The following is an 11,733-nucleotide window of genomic DNA, read 5'->3' on the forward strand; positions in this document are numbered from 1 at the left end:
GTAATCATCTGTTTAAGAGTATAATTTTAATATAAAGAATTATTAATTGTTTTGAATCAAAAGGAACATATTTTTGCACCACGGTTTATGAAATTATGTACTTTGTGCATTATTTGTTCTTAGTAAGAAAAAAAATGTACATAAATTATAAGATGTGCAAACAATGCAATAATGCATTGTAATACTCGGTGTACGCAAGAAATTCGGTATCGAAAAAAAATCATGAATTTTTCGATAGGTTAACTACATAATTTTATTTGTTCCGCATTGACCTTCGATATGTGCCAATAACCACAAAAATAATAATTCCAAGTATAATAATAGTACATCGTGTATGTGTATGTGTGTTGGTGGGCATACTTTATACCTAAGATTATGCTAGTTCGTGCATTTGTTTACAATTCGTGATTTCCTCTTCCTACCGTCAATTTAAGAACAAATTTTCATTCATTATGGACATAAAGATATATAATCAACATTTGAGTAAAGAAATCTTGAATGTGTAAAAATTGAATTAAAATTCTAGTAATTGACAATTGTTTAAAACTTCCATGTACAAATATTGAACACTAGTCCTTGTAATATCGCCTCACCTATAGCATAATTAAATTATTGAAAACCAAATTTAATATATTATTTTAAATATGTACCTAAAAATCATTATCCGATCAAGTTTGCCGGGAAAATTATTGTGCGTAAAACGTCAAGCTTAATGTAGGCTAGTGTTTATAACTCGGTCGTTGGTTCAAAAATAAATTTCCAATAATCGAATAAAAATTGGAGTAGCATTTAAAAAGGTCAACGTCAGTGCTGTAACTAAAGGTCGGTAAAATTGTACGGTGTTCGGTGCTCCAAGTGTACTACAAATTGATAACAGTCGTGAATTCAGAAACCAAACAACAGATTTATTAAAAGAAATGTGGCCTGAATTATTTATTATTCATGGCAAACCTCGTCACAGTCGAACCTCAGGATCAATGGAGAGGGCGAATCAAGATCTAGAGAATATGATAATTACCCGGATAAAAGACAACAACGCTACAAAATGGAGTGAAGGGCTAATGTTTATTCAATTTATAAAAATAAATCTTTTCATAGAGGGATAGAACGAAGCCCTTAAGAAGCTATGTTTGGATGTTCTCCAAAAATAGGAATTTCTTCAAATACACCAGACAATATTTTAAAAGTTTTAGGCACAGACAAAAATGTAAATAGTAAATTTAACATAGATTTAGAGAAAAATAATTGTAAGATATGCCAACATATATTTATGAAAAATGAAGGAAATTTCATGGAAGTATTGTATCAATTATGCATAAATAAAGAAAATATTTCCAATAAAAAAGAAGCAAAAGAATGCTTAGAACGTCAATCTAAACAAATGAAACTACAATCAGATATATCTCATCCACCTGCTCTTCAGGGGTGTAACGTACGAATCAAAATCCCACATATTGACAGGTCAAAATGTGATTTACAATCAATTGTATTAGAAAAAACAACTGACGGATTTTATCGCTTAGATAATTTTTTTTTTATTAATCGTTGTTTTATTTATTTACTAATAATTCAAATAATTTTGTTTTAGGAACTAAATATGGTATATTAAAACAACTTAACGTAAGGTCACAATTTAGTTTATGTGCAGAAAAGTTTATTACGCTTAGTGACGTTCCAGATGTAGATATTTGTCTTAGAAAGGCATCTGAATCCCAACCACTAGGTAATGGTCATGGGTTTTTTAAATGTACATGTCAACAAAAGTGTATTACAAAATGGTGCATATGTTTAAAAAATAATTTATTTTGTAACTCTAAATGCCATTCAAAAAGTTCGTGTACTAATAAATAAATTATAAATTGTAAAAAAAAATAATAATAATATAATAATTGTAACTGTAATAATAAAATAAGTTTATAATACTATTATAAGTTATTATATAAATATTATTGTAAGATGTATAAGATTAATAATTCTAATAAATTGACGTGAAATAAATAAATATTTATATTTAATATAATAATCGCATTAAATACATTAACTAAACCCTTATTGTTAGTTTATAAAATATCTAGTTAATATGTAAAATTACTAGTTGAAGTATGTATTTATGGATTCATTCAATACATTAATTGAAAGTACCTGTAATTCTATAGAATAACTAGTTATTTTATAGAATTACGGAATTTCATACATTAACGCTAACATATATATATTTGTATAATAATGTAATGGAAAAATGTCTTAATTTTCATTTTTAATGGCTGTATTTAAATTTGTTCACAATATATATAATTCTATAAACTTAATTATCATATTTTAAATTAGTTATAATTTATGTGATGTATATTGTATATTCGTTACAATGATTATTATTATTTACAAATAAATATTTTTATTGATATTTTTATTTTTTGCAAGTACTTATTATTATTATAAATTAATATAACGGAACAACTTTTATTCTTGTGTAAAATATCATATAGATAATTTATGTGTAATATTGTGATTGAAAATGTATTAATTTACGTATACAACTTATGTAGGTACCTATACATTTTATTCTTCGGTACACAATTTGTGTAATCCAAAAAAATACACATGACACAACTATATATATATATAACTCCGTATTTGGAACACAACTAATTTGCAAAATGGGTGAAATGAGCGGTCGCCAAAGGCGCAGAAAAGGAGTACATTTGAGTTAAATTAAAATTGGTTTTCTTGCATAAAATAATTGCCAAAATAAAATTTACCCAGGGTGCCACGGAGGATAGTTACGGCACTGGTCAACGTAGAAATTGGGAATAGCGAGTACAATGTAACGTTGTAATCCTCCTGATTCCACAACAAAATCATAATCATCTTATATTATTATACTTCGTTTAGTACCCACAGGTTTCGCGTGTACAATTCCTGTGGCAGTTTTATAACGAATAAAAAACGGATACTTGCCATGCTTACACATTGATTTATTTTTAACTCATGATTTAGGGGACAATTGCACCATCAAACTGTGGTCAATAAAACACTATGCACGACATTATCTATTATTATGAATGCAGTGTATGCGTTGCGTTACGTACGTTTACCGTGTATACGCCGCATTGCTGTTTATAATTTAATACAAACACGAGATGCATAATTTTATTATCTTTTTATTTTTCACGAATACGATTACGCGATGGCAACAACTACGCTGCTCGTTCTGGACATAATAGAGAGTAGAGACTGTTGACAGCATAAACACATTGTCCGAATTCCACAATACTGGTAATAAACAGGCCGCGGTGCGTCGTTCTTAAGAGTTTTGAAGAAACAGTAATAAATTTAAATGCTATTGTCATTTGCTCAAATATAGTAATCATATGTGTATGACTGTCGCGCACTCAGTCGAGTCTCTTCTGCATACGTCTAAAACGCGTCCACGACGAGTATAATTTTAATGCGGCACGACTTGAAGAGCAAACTTTCCCGTTGTTCACATTTTTTGCATTTATATTATGTTTGTCGAAGAGCAAGATTTACATTTATTTACATTTACGTTTACATTTATTTAAAAAACTGTCAAACGATGTTTAGTTGTTAAAGATATTCCGAGAAAGAAAACAAAGTAAACAATAACGGTATGCTAAGGATGAACATTGTTCACAACATTTATCGTCCTGGTCAAAGATGCATTTTAAAAAAAATTGGTTTGCTTTGTCTTCTAAAAATTAGTGTAGTTTGGTCTTATTATATCTGGTTAATTTGGATATCGAGTCGTTTAACATTGATATTTTTGATCAATTCGAATTTTTCGAGAAAATAGCTACAACTTTACATATACAGTTAAAAACATTACAATCATTTAAATTTAATTTTGTTCAAAAACACATATATTGATGGACAAAATGAGAGTTTTATGTTAAAAAATCACTGTTTTATTAGCTTCGAATACAACGATTGCTATTTAACGCATATGTATACGAGTAACGCATGTGTATACATATGCATATATGTATTATACGTGATTACAGTTTTTGACTTGATATAATTAGCGTCTCAGGTTATTAAAGAACGACATAAAATGGAATATTAATGTCGGACAAATAACATTTTCAATATTAACATAATATCGAATTACTATATAATTAAATTGTCATGGATACACAGTGGACTCTATATATTATACGTTTTACATATGATGATTGATATACAACTAAGAAGACAATTTCGAACTTGGTGTAGGTTACTAGAACGGATGTGTTTGAATAATTTTGAAAGCAGTGATGAATCATAGCATTCGTAAAGTGATTCTGAGCGAAAGTAGAAATAATATACACATTACATTCCTACTGTATATTTTATCTTAAAATAATCATAACTTAAGTGTTTCACGTAATAAAATAATTTTCTTACTAAAAATACAAGTATATTACAACATAAAATGATAATAATAAAATAAAAATTAATATCAACGTAAATCTGTACTAACTCGACAAAATTCGATATTTGTTTATATAAATAACAATTTATTAATTGTCTTCTTTTACAAGATTGTTTTCAAAAAATTTGATGGAAAAGTGAAAAAGTGAGAAAAAAAATTTGTTGTCGAAATAATTTTAACACGAAAATAATTAAATTAAATTAAAATACAACACTAAGGAGTTAATATTCGTCGTCCAAAATTTTAATAAAATATATGACCTCGTTATCCGCCTTAAAATATACACAAGCTTAATAGTTTTACTTGATAAAAGAAGATGATGCTTTAAGTCGGTTCTACCTTCTACATGTCTATAGCAGCGATTCGCAAAATTTTTCAGCCATGAAGCCTTTTTTTAAGCAATATTTTTTCGTGAATCCTTAAGAAGTATTTAATATTTAGTTTTATATACCTGTGTTTTATAAAGCGCATTACACATATTAAGTAAATAGGCAAGTCTGGATTAACACTATCGTAGGCCCTAACCTCAAAGCACAGTGCTTTTAGTTCTAATACGGCCCTGCAGTGTCCAGTATTCAAATGGTTAAGAAACCTTTTTGGGAAAGGAAGTGTTGAATCTCAATTTTAAGCTTTTAAAAACAAAAATATTTACAGTATAAGAATCAACTCTAACATTTTATATTATAACTTTTATTTTTTTATATGATAATAATTTTAAAAAATAAAATCTTAGAAACAATTAATTTTATTATAAAAATACCATAAAAAACAATATTTTTTTATACCATTTTGAATAATTATGTAATCCTTATAATTAAGTGTAAAACAAAAAAAAAACAGACAAAAAAAAATTAAAAATACTGTGTAGTATATTACGTATTTATAACTTTATAGTTACAAAACATTTTTTATTTGCAAATGATTCAATTACTTTTTCAGTATCAATATCTTGGAGCAATTCGTGTTCAATTGCAAGTACCAATAATGAAGATAATTTATTTTGCCTAATAGTTGATGTATGAATTACGATTACGAAAACATTGAAAAAACAATATATGAGTAATATAATTATTATTGTCTGTAAATTCTTATACATAATTATTTTACTTCTGCAAACGTGTTCAATCGTACGGGTTGAATGTATCAAATTAAAATAATAATAAAAAAAACAAAATATTACCAAAAAATCATAGCTTCATTTTTGTAAGTTCAAAATGTTTGTGGGCTATAAGTGCCAATAGTGCCTATACGCTAATACGGCCCTGTATATAGGAAGAAACTCAAAATGATATAATGTATATTTAATATTACATTTAAATATAGTATATCTGTTCGGATAATACCTGGAATGGGAATGCTTATTATCTAAAAAAATTAAACAATTATATTGAATGTACACTCACATAGGTAAATTATATCTGCTTTGATGGAATCTTCTTAATGTATGTTCGTTATTTAAAAAAACGATTAATAACTGTTATATTATTACATTTTTTATTAAAAAACGAACGGAGCCCTTGAAAAAACAATTGCGGTACCCTAAGAGCTCCGTGGAGTAAAGTTTGGAAACCGCTGACCTATAGTAATAACACTATTTATCCGACGCCCAATTTGCGTAATAATCTAGCCAACACATCTACTGGTTGAAAATGCTTGCGGTGCTTGACCAATGATCACACTAACGTTCACTAGAGTTTCATGGTTCGGTTGTTACGAGTTAACGAAACCGTGAACCGGGTTACCGTTTTCATTCCCGTCCTAACCCCGCCAAAGCTTTACTGCAGTCGTGCCACGGAATCGAGATGCGTGCGCGTACACTCTGGAGACGAAAACGATCGTGCACGAAGTAAACGCGCGGATTCGATTTGCAAACACAGTTCGAATAGTGATCCGGTGAGAGAGGTAGTGGTTGAAAACCGTTTGGATTTAGACGAACGGTCATGTCAAAGATCCAGATCGTGACCACGTGACCGGAACCCGGTTTGGGGTACATAACGGAACGCGAAACAAAATTCGTAGTAGGTACCGCCGATTGCCGCGCGGTCACGTACAATCCCCGGTCGCGGTCGATTCGCAGCGCCACAGCGTTTTCCGCGGACGAAGAAACCGAAGCGCTCGGTATTACGATCGTGTCCGAATTTCCGCGGGGCGTGCAACGTTATCGAAAATTATACGGCCGTGTTACGCGCGATGGCAATGGGAAAAGATGAACGGAGAAGAGAGAAAAAACCGTGCTGAACCGAATACATTACAGTTATTATGGTAACATACGTCGCGTTGATTCGCGCGAGCGTAGGACGACGACGCGCGGGTACCCGGACTAGGTCATCCGCGGGCCACGACGACGCCACCGGTAAATTATTATCGCGCGACGACACGTGCGTGTATTTGTGCGCTACGCGCGCACGCACTTATTATGTTTATTACGAAGAAAAAGCGCGTCGAGATTTATTTATTTAGTTATTGTCCGTTTGTTCTTTTTGCCCAATACGGGTTTATCGTGGGTTTTTTTTATCCCAATATTTTTTAATCCTTTTTTTTTTTTTTAATTCACCCTTCCCGCCATTATTCGCGCCCGCGCCCTCGTGCAACCCAGTAGTCGTGGACGCGGACGCGAAACCGGATTACGAGCAGTTAATTGCACACAACGTGCGTGCGAGTTTATTACGATACGAGCGTCAAATGTTGTTGGCACTGTTGCACAATATTTAATGGTAGTCGTGTACACTCGCGTACGAGAGACGTCCGGTGAACTATTACGCGATTATTATATTTAATTATGATCGTAGTCATAATAATATACTTTATTTCATTTCAATCCCCCCCCACCCCGTTTCGGACACCCCGAGATTCTTCACGACCGCAGTGGAACGCACGAGACCGCAGTCCATCTACGTTTTAGTGTGAAGGCGACAGGAACACGACTCGAGCGGTTCAAAGGCGTAGAACTCGGAGAACGCTGCACGGACCAGTGGAATCGGTGGAAATCGAACATTTCACTATATTTAAAATAGTGATAAGAGAAAGAATCAACAATATAGTAGTTCACTTTCGATCGATACCCGTCGGCACGATTCTATTAAATTAAAATTTCATATAATTTCAGTTTCAACTCATAGGTTTCATTTCTGTTTTTCGTTGTTTTTTATTATGGTCAAATACAGTAAAATAAAATAAATAAATTTAATGGAAAAATTTATTTTAAAATACAGTTGTTATACAGTTGCACAGAAATACGAGTATTACAGTAAATACAGTATTTTAAGATAGAAAAAAAAATGCATGTGGGTTAATTATGTAGACGTTCTTCACACTGCAACACTTAATTAGTCTTCTTATTAAGTTCTTATTAAGTCTTCCATTAATTGTGTAATTTCAAAACGGTTTTTTCGTTATAAGTTATACCATGTAATATACATACGGCAATACGACGTACAACATTTAAGCACGGATAAAAATGCTACATTAAATAACCATGTGGTTTTTAATACAATTGATGTAAATGTATTATATTTCTCATTACCAGGTTAGTTAATACATTTGCATGATTTTTTTTTTGTTACAATGCATAGTAAAAAGGATTCGACTAACGTGTGGTTTGTGTGTGTTCCAGTATTATTATTATTCGTGTTGATTTCGTTGTTTAATTGATTTATTGCGCGTGTTCAATACTTCATACTTGTTGTATTTTTTCAAATAATATCGCCAAAAAAAAAACGCCAAAAGAAAAATCATCGGTTTTGACCCGTTTAAAAACCTACGTTTCGGAATTTGGAAACATATTTACAACGGTCAATAAAATTATATTTTGTGCACTATGCAATATCTAAATAGCCAATGATAAAGGTTTTTCTGTGACGCAACACATTGCAAATAAAAAACATCGAAGGGAAATCAATCGTGTAGAAGACAAAAAAAATATCAGCAACTTATTTCACAAGATTCGTCATCAAAATCTTCATTCAACAATGATTTATGTAAAGCCATATTCAGTGCTAACATCCCGCTTAATAAATCGAGCAATACACATTTCAATCAAATTTTAATAAAATATTCCAGATCAAACAACATTGCGCAAAGGAAATGTTGATTATTACTACCAGGAAATGATTACAGAAATAAAAAAAAAAGTAGTGGGAAAGAAAATTTGGGTGTCGATTGACGAGACAACAGATGCTGAGGGTCGTTTTATCGCTTCAGTCATTATTGGCACATTACTCCCGGATCGTGCAGGTGAATTTTTTTTTGTTACACCTTCAACATTTACAAAAAACAAAGCATAATACAGTTTGTTCAGAACTTTTTTGAAGTGATACTGCGCCTTATATGACGAAGGCAGATGATACATTAAAAGTGTTGTCTACAAAATAGGTTCACGTAACTTGTACTATGATGCTAAATACAATATGCTAAAAAATATTTTAAATCTAAACAAATGAAAAGAAATTAGGCTTACATACATTCAAATTTCTAATGTCTTCCTATAGCTAAAACGCATCTACAAAAACAAGGTATTTTCTCATCTGAAGCTATTGAAATGTTACAAAATATTTCGATAAAATTTAGTTAATTAACAGTAACTGCTTGTACTGCTATTAATAAAAAATTACAAACAGTTCTCAACAAAAATAAAGGATTTCAAATTATGTGTAATATTTTAAAAATATTAACTGGCGAAAAAGAAAACGTAGGTTTGAATATACTAGAGGATTTAACTAGTCATGACGTATTTAAAGTTTGCCCCAATAACTTCGTTAGACGTAGAACGCTCCTTTTCTTTATATAGAACTTTGTCGGCACCAAACAGGAGATCTTTCAAGTTTGAAAATCTAAAGAAATCATTGATTGTACAATGCAATAACTACTTTAAAGGTAAAATATATAATTTTAAGTAGAAACATAATCTATTCCAAGCATATTTATTTTATAGATCTTGTATACGACGACGATTAAGACTAGTCAAGTCCAATGGGTCATATACTCATATCAATATATAACAATACTAATTTTTAAACTAAAATCGGTAAAGAATTGTAAAAAAAAAAAGAAAAAAAGAAAATTTACATTTTTATTGTTTTTTTGTATATTTTTGAAAAATTAGAGCATATTTTGTCAGTTTTTAGTGCATATATACATTCATATTTAAATAGTTTCTAATTGCATTAATTTCATAGCCTTGCTCATTACATTTATATTGAATGTTAAACACGTAATTTTTTCCAACTCATTACGCGTAAATGGTATTTCTGAACGTCATTCCCGTTATGCGATTCGTATACTATTCACATTGAGTTTATACGACGAACAGTCATAAATGTTTAAACATCATAAGCACTACGGTAACTATACACGCAGGTGTATCTATTTATTGTAATCGCCATATTATATTATGTAATACGACCTTGTTGAAGAAAAATGTGATATATTCTGTTAGTATAATAACGGTCAAAACGGCGACAACGGTCGACTCTGCCTACGAACGAAAATATTTGATGAAAAAATTACGGGAATAAAGATGAGAAAAAAAAAGTAGTTAGTAAAAACCGGTTTTCCCGAAAATATGATTTTCGCAGACATTGCACTTATAATCATCTCTAAAGGACAGCATAATTTTAAGAATACATATACTGTGCCCGCGTGTTTGTAAAAGACAAACCGAATGCGTTGCACGCTCATTTGCATACCGGTAAAACCTTAAACAAACTGTACGACGAGTGTATGAACAGCTTAAACTCGTATATATACACGCACGTATGTAACATTTACAGTGGAAACACGACTCATAGGCCTATAACGCGCACGAGTGTGTGTGTGTGTGTGAGTGTGTGTGTGTAAATATTGTGCTACTTTCTATTTTCACTCGTCGGAGAGTCAAAGATGAAAACCATTATTATTATTATAGGTACTATGCAGTTGCACCAGTATAGTACACAGGATAAACGTTTCGAGAACAAATATTAAATCGCGGGCAATGAATGACGTAAAATTACGAATACGCGCGCATATGCATTTAGGCATATATACCAAATATATAACCAACTACGTTCGGATCACATCACTTCACTTTCACACGTTTAAATTTGTTCGAAAACTGTTTTTATTTGATTTTATTCGTTTATTTATTCATTTATTTATTTATTTTCGACAAGATTTCTTTTCACATAATATACGAGTCGCCGATAGTGTTACAGATGTCGTGTATATCTTGTGAACACTCGCGCTCTACGTCAGCTTATAACATAATCTAGAACGTAAATAGAGTTACGGGATCCATGTGATAATAACGACTTCAGATTCGTGGCGACAATGATTGATTAGAAAAATCCGATTGTGAATCACCAATTTAGTTTAGGAAAAAACGAACACGCAGCGATTTCTTTTTCAAACACAATTATTACTTTTCTTCGTATTTGTATTCATAATAAAATACACTGGAACAGGATAAAAGACTTTCCCTCCTATTCGATGCGATCTAGCTGCGGAGTTCAGCGATTTTTCAATACCTATTATTATGTAGTGTGAAACGTTTTCCACGCGCGTTAAATGTAGTGAAATGTCTACGGACAACAGTGTTATATCATTATAATGACTTCATTACGATTTCGAATGAATAATAAGCGCTTATATTTTTTTAACCATCGCGTACGGCAGGTATTCTTGACGAGATGAGACAAACGATCATTTATATTTTACACGAAACACGACACAACGTACACGTACCTCATCTTCCCCGTGACATTATGAATTCAGTTTTTATTAATTATCATGTGACAAACGGAATGAGAAAAAAAACTACGACTAATTAAAATGTAATTGAATTCATAATCAGTAAAATGTAAATATTATACAAAACTACTATTCGCAGGGTTGTACTTTCCGAATTCCTCGGTGTGCTGTAGCTAGTACATACGGGCGGGCGAATATTTTGGAAGGACAGTGTAATATATTATCATATACCTACTCGTCCGTTAGCCATTAGCATTGTATAACTTTATATAATTATCACTATTATTTATCACGGTCGCGTTTGCGTAAATCTCCGTTATCATCGTTAAAACATGGCGACATTCCATTTAAATGATGCGGTCAGTCTTATAGTATAATTTTGTACCGGACGGTTGCTCAACAGCATAATATTTAAAACGTGTAATCATTTTTATTATTATAAATAATAATAATAATTTATTTTTATTATTGTTCCGATTCACACCATTAAAAATGTTTACTTTTCGTATAGTCAATCTATGCGATTTTAAACGTATGTACCTAATATTTGTATTAATTTTTTATTGCGTTCGTGC

The 11,733-nt window shown here is 31.2% G+C and overlaps 1 pseudogene; it reads left to right on the forward strand.

Annotated features, from left to right (window-relative positions):
- Window positions 1–8,867: 8,867 nt before the first annotated feature.
- LOC112679457 lies at window positions 8,868–9,385 on the forward strand (annotated as a pseudogene).
- Window positions 9,386–11,733: the final 2,348 nt, after the last annotated feature.

This window comes from Sipha flava, unplaced genomic scaffold (assembly GCF_003268045.1).
Source record: "Sipha flava isolate LNK unplaced genomic scaffold, YSA_version1 162_pilon_pilon, whole genome shotgun sequence".
NCBI classification, from domain to species: Eukaryota; Metazoa; Arthropoda; class Insecta; order Hemiptera; family Aphididae; genus Sipha; species Sipha flava.